Source organism: Typopeltis vanoorti, chromosome 15, assembly GCF_054136105.1.
Source record: "Typopeltis vanoorti isolate ZY-2024b chromosome 15, IOZ_Tvanoo_1.0, whole genome shotgun sequence".
Lineage (NCBI taxonomy): Eukaryota > Metazoa > Arthropoda > Arachnida > Uropygi > Thelyphonidae > Typopeltis > Typopeltis vanoorti.
The window spans coordinates 97897962-97924622 of record NC_143563.1 but is presented as its reverse complement, the minus strand read 5'-3'; the positions used below and the strand labels follow the sequence as shown (position 1 = coordinate 97924622).

Here is a 26661-nt window from a genome sequence, read left to right as displayed (position 1 = left end):
ACGTCTTTGTATGTTGCATCTTTTGTTTGTATGCGTCTTTGTATAAGCACTATTAAGAATAATGATCAGAGCTTATTTCGACTTTACCACGAGTTGCCTCGATTTGTACTACTTTACGGGTCACTTAGACTTGCATTACGTGCAGGCGCAAACTTGACTTATTTGTCTGTTTGCTTACTTGGGAAATGGAGTAAAAACCAGGTTTAAAAGAGCTTGGTATCTTTAACAAAAATCATTTTATTACTGCAGACACAGATGGAATGAAACCAAGTCTATAAACCTAAATTTTATAATAATATGGAGTTAATCCTATCTTCATAGAATTATATAACACTGGTCAATTCCTCTTCGGATGCAAAACGAGTATAAACTTCCTGGAATCGAAATCCTACTTGATTTTCTGCTGTGCTGAAATTTGATTGAACTGAAGTATCAATCCAATTGCTGTGCAAGTCGATCGATATTTCAGTTCATTAGAGATTTTGGATTGTCAACTTTTTTAACTGGTTTGGTTTCACTAGTTGAATTATAATTACTCCTAAGGCAATCAAGGCTAGGATATTATGTGTTAACTGTGTGTTCTTCGGCTGTTTTTGAATAGAAGAAAAGCACGCCAGCCGCTGAAAAAGTCTCCCTTTAGTGGTTACTCAAATCTTAAGCAGATTCTTCGAATCTAGGGCTTTTCTAATGTGGAGCAAATGTGATTTTTTTTTTATTTTGCCTATCACCAGAGTTGTTTACAGATCAGTTTGGGATAGAAATCACTCCCCGCGGCTCATGAATGTAATGATGATTAAAATACGTGCACTGAAGTTGTCTGGTGTGTTCCATATAAGGCACGGAGTTTATCCTATTCAATATTATTATTATTATTATTACATGACACCTCCAGGGAGTCCAAAGACTCATCGAGGGAGGTGCCCCTACTCCACAACTCTCTGTCTCCATCACTCAATCCAACTACAACGAACAGCTCTACTTTCATCATCTACACCAACACCATCTACCACCGGCCACCACGACGAGTATTTCCACAGACAATCACAAACATGCATGGCCACGGGGGGATTCGAACCCGCAGCCTTTTGGCTGGAAAGCGGATACGCTAACCACTCGGTCAACCAAGCCGGCGGTGAGTATCGGTGAGTATATTGCGGTGAGCAAACTTAACAGAAACCAGGGAATGATTTTATATGATATTTGGAAGTCACTTATTAGATCTTTCCACACATCAGACTAACTTTTCTGCCAACTGAACAATGAATGCCTCGTGCCAGCTTCCACTCTCCACGTGTTTGTTTGTATGTTTTTTCAACTTTTAGCATAAACTTTAGAATGCATAAATTGCACTTTTTTTTTTTTTATCTTTATACTGAATACTGTGATATAACCAGACTAAATTCCAGTAACAGTTAGAGAGAGAGAGAGAGAGAGAGATGTCCTCTATAGCCATTGCCTCCTCCCCCTCCTACAATGGGTTAGTCTCTTTATGTCAGAAGGATGCGAGTTCGAATTCTATCTACGACGCGAGGAACTTTATCCAGTTTAACACTTTCATTGCCAAGCTGAAAATTGGAATTTCGTGTGGTGGCCAAATTTTTTTTATTTTTATTTTTATTTAGTTAGCGACGTCCACGTGATAACGCGTGATCGGCCACTCGGTGAGAACTCTCATCGCGCGATATCGCGTGATTGGCAATGAACGTGTTAACACTTTCATTGCCAAGCTGAAAATTAGAATTTCGTGTGGTAGCCAAATTTTTTTTAATTTTTTATTTAGTTAGCGACGGCCACGCGATAACGCGTGATCGACCGCCCTGTGAGAGCTCGCATCACGCGATATCGCGTGCTTGGCAATGAACATGTTAAAGAAAGTTGGCAAGTCTCGTATGGAGTTGACAGGATTTTCCCTTCCTCCGGAAACTCAGATTTTTCATCCCGAAAAACATGCAAGAGTGACTGAAAATCTATACTCAACAGACGTGATACTTGATAGCTTTTATTGCGTCACCCATGATGCCAAACTACTAACACAACCCCCACCCCAACACACACACACACACACACACACAAAACAACACAAGCCAGGTAGTGAATACGCAGTCTACAGTCATAATTACTTACTGGAGGTACAACATGACACGTACGTAGCCTCAATACCGACTGTAATAGTTATTCTTTATATCGAAATAATTATGGCAAAATTATAATAGCACGGTATAAATATACCCCCGTGTACTCTACAGTCACGCATGCAACAAACCGTTGCTGATGATATTTCCATTTTGCGAATCAGTTCAGTTCTAGCCGCATTATAGTATTTGAGTTTCCTGTGTATGCGTTTTAAGACATTAACATTTAATAATAGTAGTCTGTCTATTTTTTCTTTTTCTTATTTTATGTATTATATAAAATAAAAATTAACTACACATTTATTATTCCCACCCCCGCTCTGATTTTTGCTTTCCTCCCCTTCTTATGAATGTGAACTGAGCTTTGTTTATGCCTAACGATTGTTTATGGAACAGGTTTGAAAGAAGCGAAGCTTTGTGTAACGTCGATTTGTTTTCTTTTTTACAGTCAGTAATTAAACTTATGTGAAAGCCTGATATTTGGTGTAGAATTTTGTGTTTCGTTAGGCTGTGGATTTACCAATTCATCAAGCGTCTACTGATGTCAGATTTGAAAATAATAAATTATCAGGTATTTAAATATTGGTTTCTGTAATAGTTTTGAAATGCCCTATAAACATGCTGTGAGGAATATATCAGTAATAATTAAGGGATGAGATATATTTCATGGATAGTTACGTTTTATAAATACTATTAAACCAGAAAAAGTACAATGCTTAGGATTATATAACCTCTCGGATATTTCACGGAGTTTAAAAATGAACGCGAGTAAATTAAACATCACGAATGATCTAAACAAACTAGCTTGTTTAGATTATTTGTGATATGTAATAATTCCTTATTTTATACTAAAATCTCATCATTCCATCCTACCATAGGTCTAGCTCGTCTCCGATATCCGGTTCTGGGTGTTCATTCTGTTGTTGTTCATCATTTGTCAACACATTCTCATCACATGTCCTACCCAGCGCTATTTATTTTCTTTTATTATTATTTCAATATCCATTACCTTGTTTTATTTCTTTATCCAGTTATTATTCTTAATATCGAAACGTTACTTCCAGACTGGCTCTTTCCATGTTTCGTTGTGTCAGTATTATTGACACGTCAGGCTTAAGATGGTTACATTTCATGGATAGTTAAGGTTTTATAAATACTATTAAACTACAGAAAACGTATGACGTTCGAGTAAACGCTAAATAAATACCTTTTTAAAATTATATTACTGTATTTTCTTACAAGGCTTCATTGCATTCCATTCGAACGTTCAATCGCGCTTGAATCTCACTGTAGACAAGGATTTGATTGGAATTTTCATTCAAGTCCGAGTTAACCAATTTTGAACGCAGGGAACGAAGATCTGTCTTTCGCAAACTCAGCTTTCTTTTTTCCTGCAAGAAGCCACAACGTTCCAAAATGTAGGTTGAAAAGCATTGTTGAATGAGGTGACAAGTTTGGTGAGTCTCTGTGAAAGTGGCGATGATAATTATAGGTGCTATTGATAATAATTATTAGTTACAGTAGTCAGTGCCGTAACGAGGTCAGTGGCGAAAGAGGCGCCCGCCACGGGCGCAAAACGTAAAAAATAAAAATAAATAAATAGATATAAAAGTCTGCTATTTTATATTGTATTTTTAAATTTCGGCAATACGCCGCTTTAGAGACACAAATTCTGCAGCACACTGCAACTCATTTTGATGGGGTTAATAGTAAGTATTTAACATATTGCATTTAGTAAATTGTAACTTGTTACATTTAATTTTTCAAAATTTTTGTCATTTTTGGGTTAGGGGGGGTGCAAGTTAGACACTTGCCACAGGCGCTTCATACCTCGTTACTGTACTGACAGTAGTATCCAAAACTCAGATCCCTGGCGTTTGCAACTAACTTTTATTTATTTATTTTATTTTATTTTTTTCAGACATAATATTTCGTTGTTTTACAGGGTAGTTCAAAAAGTCTTCATACATAGAGGAATAATGTTTTTTTTTAAAGGTAAAATGTCTTTGTCTTTTAAGCGTATAAAGATCATTCTCATGTCGTATCAGGAAGCTGTCCCAAGGTTCCAATCGAATTTAACAGCTGACATGACAAGCACATCACCCACGACACCTTGCCAAAGTTATTGAGAAGTTCAGAAAGACAGCGTTTGCTGTTTGCAAACTGGCAGCGTGTGCAAAGAAAAAGCACACGACGGTTGTCTGCAGAAAGCAGTGTCAACCAGTCGAATATCGTCCGCATCACCAAAAGTATAAGTGGCATCCATACAAAATATTGCAGCATATCGGTGAAGACGACCCGAATAGGCGAATGGGCAGCATATAAATTGGACGGTGGCGCAAACTTCTCATCTGGGATCTTGCTTACTGATGAAGCCAATTTGTGCGTTAATGGAGAAGTTAATTGCCAAAACCTGCTTTATTGGACTTGATACCATCTCACACGGGATCAATCCCTCAAAGATGTAGGGTTCGAGAAAACTGATGGTGTGGCGCTGTACATTAGAAAACAAAATTGTCGCACCTGTTTTCTTGACTCAAATCTGAATGCTGCAAGACACGATCATGGCTTCCCTGCTAAACGAGGACGAAGAATTTACAGCAAGAGCGTCACCACTCTATTACTGCATCTGCGTGCACCGATGGTTAGAACAGGAGTTTCTTGGTTCCTGGATTGGTCGCTGTAGTTCCATGGAGTGGCCATCAATGTCTCCAGATCTAATATAAACCTTTTATTGAACTCAGAAAGGTAGTTGCCTAGAACACGTGGTGACGCACGTGACCAAGTATTTTGCATATACGCTGCCAAGTGACGTTTACATATATCTGCATAAAGATTTCTAATTCAGTGGCCGGTATGTGTATCTGCCCAGTAATTTTCAAAATTTGAAGATTTAAAAAAGATTTCTACCTTCTTGAGAATGAAAAGGCGTTAGAGATTTTCGTTATTTATTTATTTATTATTTTGCCTGCCTGATTGGTCAGATGGACAACCTCTCTGCTTCCCAGCATACAAACTGCTGGGCAGATGTTTGCGAATGTCTTCAGGTGGTAGATAAATTTCAATACTTAGTAGATGAATTTTATTGACCACCGGCCGAAAAAAAACTCAGGCTATGAGATCAGTGTATTATGTCCGTAAATTGTATGTAATATTCTGGCCGGTTTGCCTGTTTAGCAAGATGAATAACAAACGTGTTACAGGTCATGGATGATGACGTCAATCTTCCGGTAGCGAAAACTGAAATTACCAAAAATTATGAACTTTTCATCCAAAAAAATTAGTATCGTCATGAGAAAAAAAACTACCTGACATTTCTCTACTAAAGAGAAATAAACCTCATATAATTCCGGAAAAGTTTCAAGATATAACGATTCGGGGAAACATTTAAAATATCAGAGCATATGTAAGCCTCGTTCGTACAAAATTTAATAGCTGGTCAGACTTTCCATCAGCACATTTTAATTATCTTGTTAAAGTTAATTTAACATGAAGTGTTAAATTAACTTTTTTTTTTTTTTTTTGCATGAAGTGCTTACTGGATTTACTGCATGAAGTGCTGATAAAATACGTGGATTACTCGTTGTTTAGTATCGAAGGGAGACAGTTGGTAGTGCAGTGGAAAGTGATACTTGTTCAAATGTATAAAAATGCAATTCTTGATTTATTTATTTATTTATTTTCGAATTTTACAGGATCATTGATTAAGGTCAATTAGAGAGGAATGTCGATGATGGCATGCATTCGTGAAAATAAAATAAAATTATATATTTTCTGCTTATAAAAGTTCTGGCGATGCAAAAGAATTTAACAAACAATGAAGACTGGGGGGGGGGGTATTAGAAATGTGTGGCTACATGAATGTAGCAATATTTTCGAGGAATATATTGAAATAATATTTTTCCTTAAACCTTCGAGGATGCGCAGGTCGAGTTTGAGGAGAAATATTACTCGAAATCAGTGGGTCTAAAGCTTTTTTGGTCATTCTCCAAAATTTGATTCCAACCAGCTTTATAACATAATATTAAAGTAAACCAAAGTATGAAAAAGACGACTAAAAGCTTTCTGTTGTATAAGGAAGTTGACGTTCAAGTGCTTACGATCTTCTTCTACGCGTTATTCCCGCTTCCTATGCAGGGTCCGCGTGTTACTTTAGATGCGACTTCTTGTTAGTACTACTCCCAACCGACCCGTCGCCTGGTGCTGGGGGGATATATTTTTGACTGTAGAGGCGTATGTTCACGGGGCCGGTTTGCCGGATGAAAAACGCCAGATAAACTGGCGGAAAAAACCCTACTGACCGCGCCCAAAAACGGCTAACTTGGCTATGCCTGAGGAAGATCCTCAAATTCCTCACGTCTACAACGGGAATCGAACCTGGGACACTCCTTCCCCAGGCATATGGTTGCGAAGCGCAAAGCCACTAGGCTAACTGCGCGGTCGTTCAAGTGCTTACAATAATTTTTAAAAATGCCGTATCGATGGTCACACGTTGCTATAGCAACGATTACTTCATCGAATAGCTTTTAATGCTACATAGATAATACTTGCTGTATATTATCCAAATTGACGACATCCAAGATGACAAGTCGTGCGGGAAAAAAAAAAACAGTGAGACTGAATTCAAATAAGTTTACATATCGACAAGGAAAATATTTTCTTACTAATTTCTTTCAAAATAATTTCCGTGGAACCTAATATATTTTAGCGTACTCCTACAATCTTTCCAAAGATTGTAAATTCATCTGCTGTGAAGGTATTTAGTTCTGCCATCACATTCTTCTGAATGTTATAAACAATGGGGGTGAATAAGAAGGCTAGTTAAGCACTGCAACCTGCTTGTGAACCAGAAATGTCTACACATTGACCGCAGTGTGAGCCGGCGCATTGTCATGCAACAGCCTCCAAATAAACTACAATATCCGCCAAATCTGGCCACACTTTCTTGATTCTCGCCATCAAATGTTTCAGTATCTCGGAGTGATAATTGCTGCGGGTAATAGTTCTTTCTTTTGGAAAGAATTTCTTATAGATTAGAATTAGGATTATAGATTAAAATATAATTCCTTCGAGAATCATATGTTACAGCCTCCCTGCCATGTTTAAATTTCTGATGGATGAATTATAATTATTCTTGTTGTTTATTATATTCACTTAACGCGATTTCGCTTAGCACGCATTAATTGATGGATTAATACGAGGCTTTTCTGTATTATTCTGGCTGGTCTGCCTGTTTTGCAAGATGAATAACAAACGTGGTACGTGGTATATGGATGATGACCATCATCTTGTGTGACCATTCCATTCTATCACTTATGATAGAATCTCATATTATAAGTTGTTTGTAACATTTCATTTGTTTTAGTGGGATCTTTCCACAGCTTGATATTCATGTATTGTTGCATTGTAGAGTTTCTGACAGTGATTAGATACGACGCAGAAAGAACGTCCATTAATAAATAAATAAACAGCAACTTAGCCAACTAGTTTGAGTTGACGGGATTACCCAGATCGCATTTCTCTATCGCCTGTCTTGAATCGATACTCGAGTTATATATATATAAACATACCAGCCACTGAATTAGTAAATTTTATTTCATACCGTGTTAGTCCTAATTACAGCACATTTTGCGGTTTGTCACAGATCCTACAAGATGTTGGATTGCATCTACGTCTACAAGATACCAGGCGTCCACCAGGTAGTCCTTTAACTGACTCCGATTTCACGGGAGAGGACTTTGCTCCCTGATCTGATTTTCTAACATATCCCAGATTCAGATCCAGGCTTTGTGGTGGCCAAGGAAGATGGTGGAAATCGCTGTCATGCTCGCAAAAGAATGAAACAACGGTCACCTGCTGGATAAAAAGTCAAAAATGCAGGATGTACTCGATCGTCAGCAATGTTCAGATATTCTTTGTAGGACACCCGACCTTCCAACAAAATCAGGGCGGGGGAGGGGCTCATTCTGTACCAGCAGAACATGTCCCACACCATGATAGCACCTCCAGAATCTTGAGTTGCGTTTAAAAGGCAAGCTGAGATCATTGCTTCATGGTGCTCCCACCAAACTCTCTGCCACAGAACACTCCAGAACAAAGTGGTCCATGACTCATCGGACCAGCTTTCTTTTTTACAGTCGTCCAATGTCCAAACGCGGTGTTCCTGATACTACTCTAGATGAATTTTCCTGTTCTTCATAGAAATCAGTGGTTTTCGTATAGGCATGCGACTGACAATACCGATCCTCTTCAATTATGCACCCTGTGCCTAATTTGGTGAGATGGGTTGAGAACAGCCTTCGTTAAATGCATCGGTCAATTGCTGCACACAGGAAGTTCTGTTTATCCATACAAGCCTTCCCAGAGGACGGCGATCTCGTTCCTGACAGATTTACGACTACAGTTACGCCTCTTATGTAAGAAATGAGAGTTATTTTAACACTGATTAAACACCGGGATATCTCACTTTTTCAGAAAGCAGCTCTGCTGCTGTTTTCAGAATTGTGTCTTCAGACAGGCACCAAAAATAAGTCCTTTATCGAACTCCGAAAGATCGTTTGTTTTTCCCCATTGGGATCAATACTACTGACGATTACTGACAAGCAGGATTCTTAAATAGTTGCACGTGACCAAGTATTTTGTAAATACGCTGTTTCTAATAAAGGTTTCTAATTCAGTGGTACATTTGCTGGTATACGTGAAGTTGCACATGTTAGTTCTGCAGTATTATTCATTTTGGTTATTAATCACAAAAGGGATATCTGGAGGTGGTCAATCCACAAGAAATGCATGACGAATAATGATGCAGATTAAGAGAAATTGAGGCAGGGATATTGACAATGGTAGCGTTGAACTAGTTGGTGAACGTTAATGGAAACACCGATGAATAATCATTATAGTTTTGGTGTTTTGATAATCTCTTATCGTATGTGCAATATAACCAGTTATTTGACGATATAGCCTCCGTAGCTCAGTTGGTTTAGACGTTTCGCTTTAGTTGTTAAGATATGGGTTGGAACCCCCCGCCACCTCTACGAACCGAAGATCCTCTATCGGAGCCTTTCAGTTGAAAGTAAGTTAGCCAGTCTCATACGTTGGTGGGAATCCCCCCCCCCCCCCACGGAAACACGTGTATTCCAAACCGGCCTATGGCAGAATACGGGACTATCCCATTTCATTGGATCTCGTTTCAAAGCCCTGTATGACACAATGTGGATCTAAGTGTAAAACAGAACAAAATTTGATAATAAAATAAGAGAATTAATTCCATTGTTAATCCATTAAAATAAGGGACTCGGGATAGAATTATTATTAAATATTTTGTTGTTTGCACTTCTCCACTGTTTCACACAAATTCCTGACGGTAGGCAGTTGTTTCTCTAGTCTGTGTTTAAATTATTGGTCCCGTATCCATCTTTTTCCAAATTATTACTGTGGGTTGGATAAGGATGATCTCTGTCCAGTTCGAGCAGGCCATCTGTTAAACTCATATATTTTGATAAATGTAATTAATATTTTTATTTTATCTACTTATATTAATTAATCATTCTTCTTCTTTCACTACGCGTTATTCCCGCTTCCTATGCAGGTGTTACTTAGATGCGACTACATGTTAGTACCACTCCCAACCGACCTGTCGCCTGGTCTGCTGCTGGGGGGATATATTTTTTTGGCTGTGGAGGCATATGTTCACGGGGCCGGTTTGCCTGCTTGCGGGATGAAAAACGCCAGATAAATTGGTGGAAAAAACCTTACTGCCCGTGCCCAAGACCGGCTAACTTGGCTATACCTGAGGAAGATTCTCAAGTTCCTCGCGTCTTCGACGGGAATCGAACCTAGGACACTCCTTCCCGAGGCATATGGTTGCGAAGCGCAAAGCTGCTAGGCTGACCGCGCGGACAATTACTGATTAATCATTAAATACTATAATTTTTATATCAATAAAAGAGAATTGCTCAATGTGTACAATATCGAATTATTTGAACCTGTTCGTTTCCCTCTGGCACTGTCATGCTTGATATTAAAGGATCATCCATAAATAGAGGAAGGGGTTGTAAGAACATTGTGCGTTAGGAAAAAATGTTTCCTGTCGTTTTTGAATTATTTCACATTAATTTTTTTTTTTTTTCGAATACAATCTCTGATCGCGTGAATATGTACAGATACAATAACCAATCTAGCCGTTTCCTTTGTGTGTAAAATGCTAATAGTAAAAATAATAATAGTAATAAACATTAAACTAATATTAGTAATAATATTTCGTATAATTCATAATAATAATAATACGATTTGGATGAAATTTTATTCTAATTTAGATGAAAATGAATTAAGAAATTATATCTCATCAATACAATGTGCGGATGTTAAAATAAGTGCATGTATTAATATATTAAAATAATAAAAAACTCCTCCCCAGCGGGGAATCGAACCCCGGTCTCCCGCGTGACAGGCGGAGATACTGACCACCATACTACCGACGGTCTCGCTTCAGCGCTACACTCTAGATCGCTGGAAAACATGTCTTTCTTCTACAAATCTACGGATCAAGCATTTTTACAGAAATAAATATTTATTTATTTCTGTAGAAATAATTTTAAAATAATCATTTAATTTAATAATAGTACTAATAATTTTAATAAAATAAATAAAATATAAATATAATATTTTATTTCATATAATAATAAAACTAGTATAATATTTACTTTTCATAATAATTGTGATTCATAAGTCGAAAGCATTAGACGTTGGATACATGATTTTTGGGGAAATATTTGATAGTTTATGACAATGGGGATGATTTCTAAAAATATGGTAAACAATTACATCGGCAAAGTGGATACTCGTTCCAACATGATTTCAAAGTCGAATTTGTAGAAACTATGAAAGTTTCGTAAGTTGACCTGAGAGCTTTTGAGAATATAATCCTCGGCATCCTCTAAGGGATTCAAAATTCATAGCACATCAATACAACGTACGAGTGCTAAAATAAGTAATTATATTCATATAAAAAAAAATTCCTCCCCGGCGAGGAATCGAACCCTGGTCTCCCGCGCGACAGGCAGGGATGCTAACCACTTATATTTTATTCATACGAAAGCATCTAGGTACACTCAAAATAAATATATATACAACTATTTACAATATATACATTTTTACATAGAATGCTTATTCTAATTGGCATTTTGATTTACATTTCTTGACATTTTAACAATATGTATATCATCTACAATATATTTTTCCTTTTTTTTTTTTTTACATGATAATCTGCTCAGTGTCTACTTCTTCCTAAAGTCCTTTTACATCAGCTGAGCATTTTTTTTTTCAGTGTATTATAACTTACATACTGATTTAGTTCTATATTATGAACTTATATTAACATTTAAATTGTTATTTCAAAAATCATATTTGATTCTATATATAGTTGCATTCAGGTATGTTTTGGTAGTATACTCCCTCTAACCCAATAATACATATTGGGTTTGTGCTACATTATTATCTTGTGTTAGGAGATCCTTCTTCTTAGACCTCTTTAAGGTTTGTTTTAACATATACAAATCTGGATTATACATTATGAACTAATCTGAAAATTTAAATGCTATTTCCATATACCATATTTATACACATATATACATATACACATACATATATATATAACTACTTTACATATAATACATATTCTATATACATAATTATTTTACCTATAATGTATATTCTATACATATAATTTCATTCAAACATGTTTTGGCAGTATATCATTAACTGAGTTACACATAGATACAATACACAATATTGTACACATAGATATACATGTAATTTTCAATATATTATATGTTGCATTAAAAACTATAATATTGTTAACATATCTTATGTGAGAATTACTATTAACATATATTCATTTTTCTATTCCTTATATAAATATAAATACATTTTTGGCACTATATCATACAATACATCCTAGATTAGTACAATATTATTATTAACATTAGTACAATATTATTAACTTATCTTAGGATAAGTTGCTGTGGATATATACAATGTTTACTTCCCTTTATACAAATAAGTATACATGACTACACAATACCTGTACAATTATATATCTATCTCAATGCCTTTAAGGCCCACAACCCTCCAAGCATGCTTGGATTTCGTAACCGAAATACGAGGATAGAATGGTCACCCCTATGCCTCGAGGTATTCCTGGCTGTATCTCTGTGTGTGTTCACGGGGCCGGTTTGCCTGCTTGCGGGATGAAAAACCCCAGATAAACTGGCGGAAAGAACCCTGCTGTCCACACCCGGCTAACTTGGCTATGGCTGAGGAAAATCCTTCAGCTCCTCACGTCGTCGATGGGAATCGAACCTAGGACACTCCTTCCCTAGTCATATGGTTGCGAAGCGCAAAGCCACTAGGCTAACTCCGCGGACACAATTATATATACACATGTTATATGTTTAGTTTTTAGTTTTCTATTCCATGTTTTTTTTTTCAGAGTTAGTTGTATGAGCTTGTTTTCATGTTTTTTCTTTATAGTGGGCCTTTTATTTCCATGATTTTTATGTTTCTTCATGTTCTTCAGAGATAAGGCCTATCTTCCGCCATTGGTGTTTTGTTATTTTTTCCCCCTGTTTATTATGTCTGTTATGATTTCATTTAGTTGTTTGTTGAGTTTTTTGAGTATATCTGGGCCTGTATCTCTTCCATAAATTCTGTCACATCTGTATGTCCAGATGGAGTACATTGTTGTTATAATTATAATTGATTCTGTTGTTGTTATGTTTCCGTCCTTTAGCCAGAATACTGTGTATTCTGTGACCGGTTCTTTGTGTTTTATGAATTTCTGAACAGTGTTCAATATTGGAGAGGTATGGGGGCAGTATAACATAATGTGATATAGTGTTTCTGGTTCAGGGCAGAAGTAGCATTTGGCAGGGCCTTGAAGTGGAATACCTTTTGTATGTGCACCATATTCTGGTGGGTAGGCAAGCGTGGTGAACTTTGTAATAAAATGTTTTTAATTTTGGGTTTATAGGTAATCTGCTTGCCTTTTTAAGTACATTGGATAATTTAATTTTATCTTTTTCAAATTCTCGGTGTTGGGGTGGTGGTATAACTGCTCGTGTGAGAGTGATTTGTGCAATTTTTGGTATCATTTTGAGGAAATCTTTTATTGCTATATGATTATTAATGAATTTGTACCCTTCCACAACTTCAGTGAACATTTTTAGTATTTTGCAATTCGATTGCGGCAGGGAACAAATTATTTGGTGGGACGTTTTCTTTGTATGTAGTGCATTATATATGCACTCCATGCTTTGTGTTCCGAGTAAGCTCTCTCTGTGATTTTTGCTCTTGCACTTAGAGTTTTTAAATGTACGTTTACTAAACCAAGTCCTCCAGCTTCTATATCATGAAATATTGTACGCCTTCGTATAGGTTCATATTTCGAACCCCAAATAAATTTTGCCCATTCTCTGTGAATTTTGTCTACTTCATTGCCATTGTAATTTATGTTGGTTACAAGGTACCATATTTTTGATAGTAAGAATTGGTTACTACCGAGGAACTAACTTTAAGTTTAAACTCTAGATCACTAGAATGCAGAATACAGAGCTTAAGAAACTATCACAGTTTCTACAAACATTCGGCTTTGAAATAATGTTTTGTCTAGTATCCACTTTGACAATGTAATTTTACATCACCGAAATTAAGCCTTTTGGCTTTCTTTAGTAATTAATGGTAAACAATGTTACGTAAGTTATAAACACATTAGTCAACATGTACTAATCAATAAGACATTTCTTAGCTACCTCTGTGCGATTTCTACGTGAACTTCTTCCTTTCCAGGCTTATAGGCCAAATGGTCCCTTTCGGTGTCTCAATTTCATCTTTTTAAGGGTCTTCTTCTGCATAGGGTACCTTTTGGATGGTAATTTAGAATTTGTTTAGGTATGCTGCTTCTATTCATTCTCAGCACGTGTTCTTTCCATTTTTTACGTGAACTTATTAACATTTATATGCTGAATGAAACATAGTCCGTGGCCTGAACATAAATCGGCAAGCTTGCAATTATTATCTTTCCCTTTTCTCCAAAATTTCCAACAACGTTTCATAACTGTTGTTTTGTGTAATTTGTGTAAAAAAAATGCTTTTTTTGCGTAATTTTTGAATTTTTGAGAGTATTATAAATTACATGTCGCAGTTTTTTTATTTTTTTTTAAACGGAGATATTATAGTCCTAAGCATCGTCTACTAGAACGTGTCACCGATAGCACAAAACTAGTGAAAGATAGCAATTTTTCTCTGGTTCACCCGCTAGTCGATACTTCGAGAGTGTGAAGGGATTCCGCTTTAAGTGTCCTCAATATTTTTTTTTTTCAAAAAACAAAGAAATATGTGTGCATTACTTTCCTCAAAACACTAAAGAATGGATTGAATTTTGTTTGCTTTAGGTGGCGCTCTGTCCTGAGTATAAAAAACGAATATCACCCAGTTTTAAAATATCAACTGCATTGTCAGACTCTGCAACATGAGAAGCAAAAGTAAACGAAGGATCCGATGACACGCTCACACACTAGTCCACTAACCTTTTCTTCTCTTCTGCAATTTCCCTACCCCTTAGCAGTGTCCTTCGTAGCAATCAGTATTTCCTATAGAACAGCATTGCAGATAAAAACAGGGAGTACAGAAATCAAATTTTACTGCTACGAATTGTTATAGAATTTTTTATTTTATATGTATATCTATATGTATATGTATATTGTTTTGGTACGGCCGTTGTTCTAGTTCATAATAAATCGACGTGTTCGTAAGTAACGCTTTTGGATCCCCCCTCCCCATTTGTGACAAATTTACTCTTATAATCCTCTACGCGACTACCATTATTTTAATATCTTGGGTGTGTAAAACTTTAATATATTATTTTGGTTTAATTGTATTTAATAATAAATTTATAATAATAAATGAATAATAATAAATATATAATAATAATAAATGTGGACTCTAAGGGCTTGTCCATAAATTATGTAACATCCTTCAAATTGCTATAGTGATTAATAATAATTATTTACTTTTACCTCTGTGACCACATATCGATGAATACAGCATTCAGGAAAGTGAACATCAAGCTCATTTTATGGTTCATTAAAGCTGAAAGTTATCCTGGCAATGCCATTCAACGTTATTTTCCTTATAACAATAATTATCATAATTTTTTAACCTCTTCTTGCAGCAATGTGGGATTAGGTTTAGAAAAACGGATGCAGCCTTTATGAATTCAATGAAATATTTTCTACACGTTTTCTGTGTTCACTGAATTTCAAAAGAGTTAATTGCTTGCCAGTTACGAAAGTTACGTAGATTAGGAATATCAACTTCGTCTTTCTCTTACATGTTATGTGTGAATGGATAGTCCTATCACAATAACATTGTGATAGTCCTATCACATGTTATGTGTGAATGTCCTATCACAATCAAGTAACTTAGCTTCACACAAACCTAAGTAATGATATCAAAGGTGCTAATCTCCGTTGTATATTATTTGAGTATTCTCTGATGTCTGGAAAGGGAAAAGAACCTGGTTTCGAATCTGCCGTGATTTTTTTTTTTTTTTTTTTCAGGTAATTTAAGAACTCCTAGAGTATATCATGATCATAACCCCACGAAAAAATAAATAAACAAAAGCATCATTAATGTATCGTTTCCATAATATTGACATAATTGGCACAATGTTTCAAGAGTGACAACTTTTTTTCCAGTAATGTTATTGCTACTTCGATGGGCACATTTTTTTGATAATTATCATCATTATTATATTATAATTACACTTTCATTTCTTCAATGCTAAGCTGATGAAAAAATGTATTTCAAAACACAAATTTTATGATTTTCATTATTTGTCGGTTTTTTAACTGCAACAGTTAATTGCTGGATCATAACATTTGTGTATTTATAAAACACTTTTATATGATGATTCACATTTGCTAATACAATTTCAGTGAATCTGTTTACTTAGAGTTGTACTGCTCGTTTTTAAAGGCAAAATAGTTTTTATAATCAATAATCAGATGTTAAAAAATTATAATTTGATTACCGATATTGGATTTCACGAAGCTTAAATAAAAAAAAGTTTTACTTGAATAGTATCTTGCTTTATTCTTTGTAGTGTGATTTTGTGGATTTTTTAAAGACTAAATTTTTTAACAACAACGTGCGTTGGCTGTTTTTTTATTTACAGTATTTTTTAAGCGCAATTTTGATATCACTTAAATATTTTTTTGGTAATCTTAAATTCTAACTACTACTTTATAAGGGATAATTACTGATAAACTCATTAACTGTTGCTGTCCTATTGGCCAGCAAGAAGAAATGCAATACCAAACTAAGCTGATGGAATACTGCCTTATCATTAGCCACTTCACACGAAATAAAGTCGTAAAATATCCCTTCCGGTTTGGTGTCAGTTGCACGGAAATGAATGTGTTCTGTTCTCCCACCTTGTCTCTTTTATGATGTCGTTGGCACATGCTTTCAGTTCTACTAAATGGCCTTGTGAGAGGGAAAGAAGCCGCGGCACCTGAAGGCATCGTGTTAATTGCACTGGAGTGCAGCATGTGTCTCTTAGGGAGTCGTAGATACCGTCCCTGGCGAAAAGTGCAGCATCCGAGTCCACTTTTCTAGCTTGAACTACGTTCTACCGGAAGAGCGAATTGCTCTACACGACAATTACTTAATCAAATAGCTGGTGCCTCTATAAATCATTCGACTCTCCGTCTTGAAGACTCGCTTACCGTCCATTACAATGCCGCTTTGAAATAAGACGTTTTGTGACCTTATTTGGCCAGTTGTCTTCATGTTGTCTTTGAGAAAGTGCCGCTTGCCTTCTGATGGTCGCATTTGTACTATTTTGAACATGATTTTTACGAACTTAACCTTATAGATAAGTAGGAACAAAGAGCAAGTTCATAGCCGTTTCCATTTTATTTCAGAATCCCACCCACAAAAGTCTGTTTAGACTGCAGTACATTAGCTTTAGTACCGTGGCTAATCTAAGCGTTTGATAATCTTGAAGTCTTGCTCAGAGACTAAACACGAAACGCTTTACAAGCCAGTGGTGTAGCTAGAGCTTTTCCCGCCAGGGGCGATCCCTTCAAAAATGTTTATTTTTGAAGTAAAACTTTAATTTCAACATTCTAGAATGTTATTTTTCTTGCTTTTCTGTTAGCAAAATCGTTGATGACATTGGCGAAGTCTATTTCATAGTAATGTAAGTAGTAATAAAGTAATTATTGATCAATTTTATTTAGAAAGACTCCTCTCACAACTAGCAATACTTGCAGTAATTGTGAGGAAAATTCGCAGTAGTATTACAATATTTGGAAATGAGTTCTCGCGACTGTATTTTAGAATTAACTGCAAAAGTTCAAATAGGTTCAAAGTGTCTCCCGGGGCGGACCTACGCTCTCCCCTAGCTACGCCTCTGTTACAAGCCACTTCAGTAAGCAGAGAGTGGGACCACATTGGCCGATGAAAATACAATCTAAATTTTATTTTTATAATAATGATTTTATTTAATTATTTAAATAATGATTGTGATGTAGTATTCAGAGTCCATTTAAAATATAAAATAATAAAATTAATCTAATTCTATTAAAGCAAGAGATTTTGTTTTTTAAAAGTATTTTTTAATACGAGCAAATATCTGAGAAATCTTGGCTAGCTTTTCAAATACTGTATTTTCGATTCCTAATGAACTATGCAATCGATTCTTTCTTAATCGGACACATTGTTTTACTGAACCAACACCAATTCGAAACACTCTGTCCTTAATATCAGAGAATGACTCGAGAATGAAGCACAGTTACCAGGACAACGCAGTATTTGCTCTTCGGTTGGAAACGCCTAGGTTCGAATCCCTATAAAGACTTGTCCAATGAAGATAAGTTAGTCGTTCACATTCGGAGGTGATTTTTTTTTAGTCTCCCACAACACGCGAATTAAGAGAAAATATATGGGCCTCATAGGGTTCATGGTTCTTGGTTCTTGATTCATGGATTCTTGGTTCATGGGTCTTGGTTCTTGATTCATGGATTCAGCATCTCGATCTTAAGATCGAGATGCTGAATCCATGTTTAAGATTAAAAATAATAATCATAATAATTTGGACTTCAAAATGATTTTTTTTTTTTTTCCAAAAATGCCATAGATTTCTGGAGCCAAGATGCCTTTTCTAAATACGGTGTGTGTGTGTTCTGTTCATTTGTTAATAATGATGATATTTATCTGTAGATCTTTTCTTAGCTAAAAATGACAGTAATTAAAATGTTAATAATTTCAAGAAAATGCTATTATCCGAAATACTTGTCTACTATTAGAAAAGCGCCTGACAATTAATTGATAACATTTCCTAAAAGGAGTGATAAAAGAAATAATCAATCCAGCCATCAATTTGAAATCTTTCTCATCACAAGTTTTCAAATTGGGACACACGAGTCTTGGTGAACATTTTTCCTCATAATCGAAAAACAATTATTATTATAAAATAAATTTAAAAACTACATATTTTCAGTGAAAAAATATTTTTATGTTTATTTACTAATAATAGTGTTATTAGTACATTACTAATAAAACAGTTATCAAAAGTTTATTATTTTCGGGTTTTTTTTCGTTTACCCCCATAAATTATAAATTGATATTAATGGGGTTAAGGATCCGAAATATATTTAAATTCAAAATCAGAGTTTGTCGTACTCTAAGGGTATGCTGTCCATAGATATGTGTGTTTTCAAGGGACCAGTTTACTGCTTGCGGGAAGAAGAATCCGAGTGAACAGGGAAAAAAAAAAAAAAAACTCTGCCACCTTTCTATGAATGAAATCTGGTAGATCACATTTACTTAAAAAAAAAAAACCTCCTACAAAAGCTCTTCACTCCTAGACGAGATTGGAGTAGAGGTGCTTCTAGCGAAAATACACCTTCGCTACCGACTGGGCTACGGTGGCCCTAATAGGAACAAACGAAGGGTTTGCCATTTTTAGGTCTCTGTCTGCTCGCTGATCAAAACCAACTGTTCAAAATATCTATCAGGCCAACGAAATCCAATCTAAGCAGTAATAAAAAGGGTGTAAACCAAAGTAACTTTGATACCGAATGTTTCTTATAAGCGCTCTGGAAAAATTTGAAACTTTTAAGTTTCTTTCTATATCTACTCTATAATATAAAATGATAAGCTTTTTTTGTAACATTTTTGTGTCACGTTTTTTGTCAAGTTATTTGAAACGTTTTGAAACTCAGGGGCTACCCTGAGTGTCGAGTCATCAGAATTCAAGGAGAACCGGCCTACCAGCCCGGAACTCTGGGGTTTGGGCGCCATAGGCGCCGGGACCCCCTTTCGAGTTTTCAAAATTCGAGTCATCGGAATTCAAGGAGAACCGGCCTACCAGTCCGGAACTCGGGGGGGGGGGTAGGTGTCAGGGGGGGATCCCCTAGTTTGACTATAAAATATGGATGGATCCACAATATCCTCCATTTTAATAACTTAAAGTTTATTTTTAAATGTGTATATCACCAAAGATTTAATGTAGCGTATATATTTTTGGAGGTTTAATGGGATAATATGATTAGCACGTAATTTATCGCTAGAAACAATTATTTTTCCAACGTATTCAACAACAACGTAATTCATTGACAATTGTGCTGATATATTAGTCAGTAAATGACTAAAATACATATACTGACTACTGTGCCACCTGGTATATACGTATATCGTATTGCCATAGAAACTTAAAAGAACGTCACATTTTCCTTAGCCAATCAAATAAATGTGATTATTTATTATATAGAAAGATGAGTAAAGACGTTAAAGTATTATATTTGTAATTTTTTTATAGTATAATTGTTGCGTTTTTGCTTGCTCTGTCTTAGTATTCGATTTATTGAATTTATTTTTTGTTAAAATATATAAAGAAGAACGAAAACAACAACAATATTGTTCTGATCCCTCGTGTGTTTCCATATTTGCCTATTATCCATTGTGTCTACAGAATTTTGCATTTATACAAATCTTTTGCTTTACTTTCCTTCCTGAAAGGCACGTTGGAATCTCTGCCCACTGGGGGTATATGTGTAAACCGGCTTACATTTCCTTCCCTAATCTCATGAGTGATGACTCCTGGCTGTTCGACTTCAGTACTATTTACTCAAGTTCCTCTGCTGATGGATTGGGGTATTAGGCGACGGCATTCAGATAATAAGCAGCACTCTTTTAGTTGACCCAAGTGTCTTGTTTACAGCGGAAACACAGAGCATAAAGAAAATTCGTTCGTATAAAATGACTGCTAACATGTGCCCGAGGATTGATAGTAGCCATTCTATGAATAAATCTAAAATATTTGCTTACTGAATAAATTTGTGTACGTATTTTTCTCTCCTTTTCCCTCAGCTTATTTGCATTAAGGGGGTCAAATTTTAATCATAGCATTAACAACCGAGGATTTTTTGTTATTGTATTATTAACCTTGGGCAAAAGTGTCAACCTGCCTAAATAAAATGTTCGTTTTTAATATTTAAATTAGGAATCTAAAGATATTCAAGTTACAAGAAAGGAAATTCAGTGCATGAATATTTCAAAAATAAATAAATAAATAAATTATTCAATTGTAAATTTGAAAGAAATAAGAGGGCACTTGCAATGGGTTCTATCGGGTTCGGAAGATTGAAAAAAAAAAAAAAAGAATTCGGAATCCGAACTTAATTTTAGGCGCGTGGTGACGAGTTCTTTGGATATATATATAAATTTACAGGGCACTGTTATTTGAATTACGACCGAATAAACAAAAGGCAGTGTGACCAATGTATCTGCCATGTTCACTTTCGTATTAGGCTAAATGGACTGTACCAAGTTAGTTGGCTTGTTACAAACCTGATTACTTCTTCTGATAGGGCGATTAAGAGCCTACTTGTATTGTCTGCTTTCTCTATAAATTGTGTGTTCTTCTGCCCGGTTTGACTGTTTTGTGGGATGAAACACCTGAGTTTCCTGAAGGAAAAAAACATTACGTCCATATGACTACTTGAAAAGCCCTGATAAAGATAAAATTTTATGCAATTTATTCTTCATAATGTGTCATATGTTTTAGCCTTTTGGAGTTCTGTTAAAAGTTCAAGAACCAATTCTCAGTGGCAGTTCTAGAAAGGATGATATAGAGCAATCGCCCTTTCGTCCCCTTTGAAAGGGACCTTCGTAGATAGGTTTTTGGCGCCATTGGCAAATTCTTAGCTACTCACCTCTTTTAGTGTGACAGTTTTGATAACCGATAAAATATCTTGTCGTTGACGCCCTTCTGACACCAGCGCCCTTGGAAACTGTTCAAATACCATAGCGTTCCTACGCCACTGCTCTAAGTGTATTTATGTTTATTAATTGCGTGTGTCGCTATGCCAGTTTGCTCATTTTGCAAGATGAAAAACTCATCGTTTTCGGGAGGAAAAACCCCTCTACCACCCTGCGATATCGTAAAACTTGTCTTCTAATGCAAAAAAAAAAAAAAACTTATAAACGTTTTTTTGCATTTTACACGAGATTCGAACCCAGCTCTTTTCATCCAGGATCCAAGGGCACCTTTATTACGGAATGAGCTACGGAGGCTCTTTTAAAGGAGACGATAGGGTGGTTGTCCCATATATCCTCCCTCTAGATCTGTCACTACCAATTGGCTCATGATCCTTTAACAGGACTCCAAAATGTTAAAACATATAACACATTATGAAGAATAAATGAGATCAAATTTAATTTGTACAGAACAGTTGTTACTATAAATTGATGATAATACCTGATACAGCCTTTCTGAGTAGGGTAACTTGATCATTGATATTATCTTCTTTTGCTCAAGAAAAGAAAAAGCGCAATACATCACTAGATTACGAAGTATTTAGAATTTCCTCTTTAATTTATTCTAATTTATAATGTTATTAGAATAATTTAAAAAGATCCTTTGATTAGTGCCTCTCAAGGATAATAAACTTATAACTTAGTAAGTTATATGAAGTTAAAACTATCTGAAAATAGAAATAACACCAACTATTGCACTGACTTGAGTTTCAATAGTTTTAAGAATTTCAAAGAGAATAGGTTAGCTCAAATTAAAATATAATTTTATTCTAGTATTAGTATAATAATTTAGACTGAGATATCTAATGATTGCCTATATTTTGTAAAGTTAGAAGGTTATATATTATAACCACTTAACAGTATAAATTGTGATCTAACCTCTTATAAGCCTCTCTATAACAGGTTAACTATTATACATCATATCTAGAATAAAAGATGATTATACCGCTCCCCTCAAAACACAACACCTAGTTCTCAAATTTTGCGACGCTGAAATTATCCACCCGCGATACATATCTTACATAAACTTTTCTAAGAAGCTACTTGAAGGTTATCGTTAAGTGCTCTGCCACAACTTGCACTGACCTGATAAAAAAAGTTCATGTTTATGCTTGTTGCGTCGGAGTCCTGTAGCTCAACTACCGTTGTCAGTGGTTTCGTGTGGCAAAGATGATAAATGCAGTACTTAAAATAAGATGAATGTAAAGTAACAGTTTATAAAATGATAATAAAGAGATGTTCATTAAGAAAAAAAAAACATAGTAAATAATGATAAAAAAAAATAAAAACACTATTCACAAATATATATATATATTTTTTAAAAATCATTAGGCTAAATGGACTGTATTCCTCGTAGCCTGATTTTCAGCTTACCACTTATTTTAGAGTGGATATTTTCGCATTTTATTCCACTTGTCCAAAGAGAGTGGAGATGTTATACATGAAAATTGCGTATCTTGGTGTAATTGTTATAGCAATATTTTCATGCTTTCTAGAGCAGGGGTTCTCAACCTTTTCCAGTGGCGTACCACTATATTTAATTCAAGATTTTAGATGTATCAGTAAGGCAGTGGCTCACGTACCACCAGTGGTACGCGTACCATAGGTTGAGAATCCCTGCTCTAGAGGATTCCAATGACAGAGCACCACTTATCTCAAAAATTAAAGATAGCAGCGCTATGAAGAACTTGTTTCCATAGCAACTGTACCTATGAAGAATTTTGAAAGTTTGGGAATTAAATGCTGGCCGAATTGTTTAGCATCTCTCTCTCGTTTTGAATTGAAAACAGCAAACCTATTTTCTGAAACAAAGAGAGATAGCCAGAAACCTGTATGGTTGTTGTTACAACGAGCTGCATGGTGTCGCTTCAAATTCTAAATATTCAAGAAATTTACTTTCGTAGTTGCAGATATCGTCTTGAGGTCACCTCCATTCCTCAAGTGCTAGTTTTGATGGGAAAAGAACGTGTTTGTAATAAAGGAGACATTATCCACGTTTCACTCATCCCTTTGCCCCCCTAATCTGCATCGTAATCTTAGCTCTATTGTTAGTGATTGAGTCGTAAATCATCCGGTTCGGTGTCAGTCCGGCCTACCTCACGGGCTAAACTTATGCCAACAGCAGGCAGATAAGTCCAAGTTTTCCCCAGTTGTCACCTGCGCTGTGGGTGTACAGGAGCCTTTGTGCGCACAACAAGTGTGATTGGTTACATTGCTAATGACGAAAATCATCTGTCATTCTACCTGTCATAGTCAGAACCTACGGAATGTCACATCTATCACAGATGCCATTACCCTTGGAGCCGCGTGGGAAATGACCTCCCTAATTGAAAGTATATTATAGGAAGGCAATTGTTGCTGGTGCCGTAGCTGCAGCTTTAGCGAACTCCCCAGTTTGTAAACTATCCCTTGAATGACCACTGCCACCGCCATAAAATACGGAAAGAAAGTCGGATAGCTGTTTCCGGTGGCTATTGTGCAGTTGACCTCCGTCGGTAGAGTGTATCTCGCCGCATCTGACAGGGAGTTTTCTAGCTGGGGGCCATGAAGTGATTGATTTGTTGCAGGGGGTAGGTACGGAACATTCCTATTTTTAGAACACTACTTTTCTCATCTGCTTCACTTGTTATTTCCCCCCCCCTCAACACGGTCTAACTCCTACCCCTTAACTACCATAGCTTGGATCTGGGTTAGATGTTGAATTGTCTCCATTGTTAGACCAGCTTTTCCACTGAAAAGAAAGATGCTTTTGAAACCAACACTGACTTTTGGTATGAATACCCATCATTCATTCATTTGTTACTCAGGAAAGTGATGAAAAGTTTCCCGTATGGCACGTGTTACAATATTAAAATTAAAAAAAAAAAAATTATCCTCAGGCCTGGTTTTTCGTTTCCCACAACTAATTCGTGGAAAGGATGTGACATCACTCTCACGTGACCTATTATTTCTCATAAAACGTCGTTGTGTTCCTGAAACAAAAAATTACATGTTATGAGCTATTAATGAAATGTACATAACAAGACTAAAGTGTTCTGTTCTTTTGATTACTCGACTACTGAAAAAAATATTTGTTTATACGCCACTATTTGCCATTTTTTTATTTGATGCAAAGCGTGGCAATTCTGTTCAAGCATATGTCGCCATTGGTAGGCTTTTTACGTGAAAAAAAATCCAAACAAATTTAACTTCCAAAATCTAAAATTACATTTAGATTTTGGAAGTTAGAAAATTAAATAGAAAAAATAAAAACACCCCCATATGCTCCAACTAGGAACTGCTGGCTTAGAGTACATATGTAAAGTGAGGCCAATGAAGCCAGACATTATAATAAAAAAAAATAAAATAAAAAATCTATTCAGATATAGTATCAGATCTAGAGTAAGAGGCCCAGTTATTCTTCCCCCCCGGGCAAAAAATCAGAGCTAAATAATACTGTGAGTTTTTAATTAGATAAAAAATATAGACTATTTATATGTTGTTGTTGTTTTAAATTATGATATAAAGTAAAATTCAAGTGTTATTAGTAAATTGAACCAAATTATATTAATAAAATAAATGTAAAAAAAAAAAAGCTAGTTATTTCTTATTCTGTTTCTAATATCATAATCTCCCTTATCAAAAGTAATTTTTTTGCCTAGAATCGTTTTTTTTTTTTTTTTTTTACATGATATTCAGATTACCATAGATATTCCCACCATAGAACTATGCAATCGAAAGATATTTGCCTCCGAGTTTTAGACGCTTTGATGGGATCCAAAGATTTCAGTATCTTTAGATATTGCAAATAAGGTTTTGCAACGTCTCCACTGCATTTTACCGAAGCATTTGATTTCAGTATTATTATTATTATGTAAATGAATACAGCAGAGAGATTCCTTAGCTCAGTCGCTATCGACTATGCCTTCGGTGGGAAAGATCTAGGTAGAATGCTGTCTGGGAAGCAAAGAACCTTTATCACGGCTTTTCAAATGAGGGTGAGTTAGCAGATCTCATACCAAGGTAAGAGGGGTTTTCATCCCACAATCTGGCCAGAACATATGCAAATTACAAACATAGCAGATCGGATTAACCTTCCTATCGGAAGCAATAATCTAAGTAGATTTCTAAGAAGCCAAGTTACTTGACTGTGACAGTCCGTTGAGCCCAACACTAATGGAAGATGGAATGGAATAGGATGAATAGATGAATATACCAAAGTTGCAAAGATAAAGATAACAAACATTATCCATTAAAACATATTTCGCTTTAACCAACATTAAAGGATTGAAGAACAGCATAATATTTTTTACAAGTAACCAGCAATTCTACGGGTCTTACTTGCCACAAGCATACGATAGCGATAAATGGGAATTTTGGGCCATTCTTCCTGTGGGCATGTAATGAGGTCCTGAACTGTTGTGAGTGGACTTCCTTTGACCTCACTTTGAACTCCAGTTCATCCCACAGATGTTAAGTAGAGTTGAGATCAGGGCTCTGTAGAGGCCAGTCAAGCGTGGTAACGTTCATGTCCACAAACCACGCGGTTACAGCAGCCTTATGACACCGTACGTTGTCTTGCTAAAGAAATAATGGTCTGTTCGTATCACAAAGTAGGAAGCATTGCATTGTCCAGAATGTTCAGATACCTCTCGGAGTTCAATGTTCGCGGCACCACAAACAGATGCCCGAGGCTAAATCAGGAAAAACACGACTCTACTATCATACCGCCTGCTCCGAATTTCATAGTTGGGTTATGCACTCTTCACCGGGCATCCGCCACACTCACATCTGTCCGTCTGCTCGGTATAGGGTGTAGCTTGATTCGTCTCTCCATAACACAGATTTCCAAGCTTCCACGTCCCACTGTACACGCTCTTTGTCCCACTGAAGACGACGCTGCACGTTGGTTCGGGTAATATGGGGCTTGCATATCACGATCCTACCATGGAAACCGATGTTACGAATCTCGGTTCTGAATGTTTTTGTGCAGATTCGTGTTTCGATCGTAAATCAGAGCTAATATCGTAAATCAGAGCTCTGGTAGCACCCTACAGTTGCGTTCGGTGAGTGTGGTGAGTCGTCCACTGCGGGTAGCACTTGCAGTTGACTCCCTGAGCGTCCATCCCAGTATGGTATCACTGATTGTTGATCTGAGAAAACCCAA

The 26661-nt window shown here is 36.0% G+C and overlaps 1 long non-coding RNA gene across 3 annotated transcripts in view; it reads left to right on the top strand.

The window, feature by feature from the left end:
* The first annotated feature begins 2569 nt into the window (after window positions 1–2569).
* The window catches only part of LOC150099016 (uncharacterized), a 255067-nt gene continuing 230975 nt past the window's right edge, over window positions 2570–26661 (top strand). For 2 of the 3 annotated variants that reach the window (XR_016549508.1, XR_016549509.1), the window contains exon 1: window positions 2570–2703. This is a non-coding gene — a long non-coding RNA (uncharacterized LOC150099016). The remainder of the gene's footprint in view (window positions 2704–26661) is intronic. The other variant, XR_016549510.1, reaches the window with a different exon arrangement.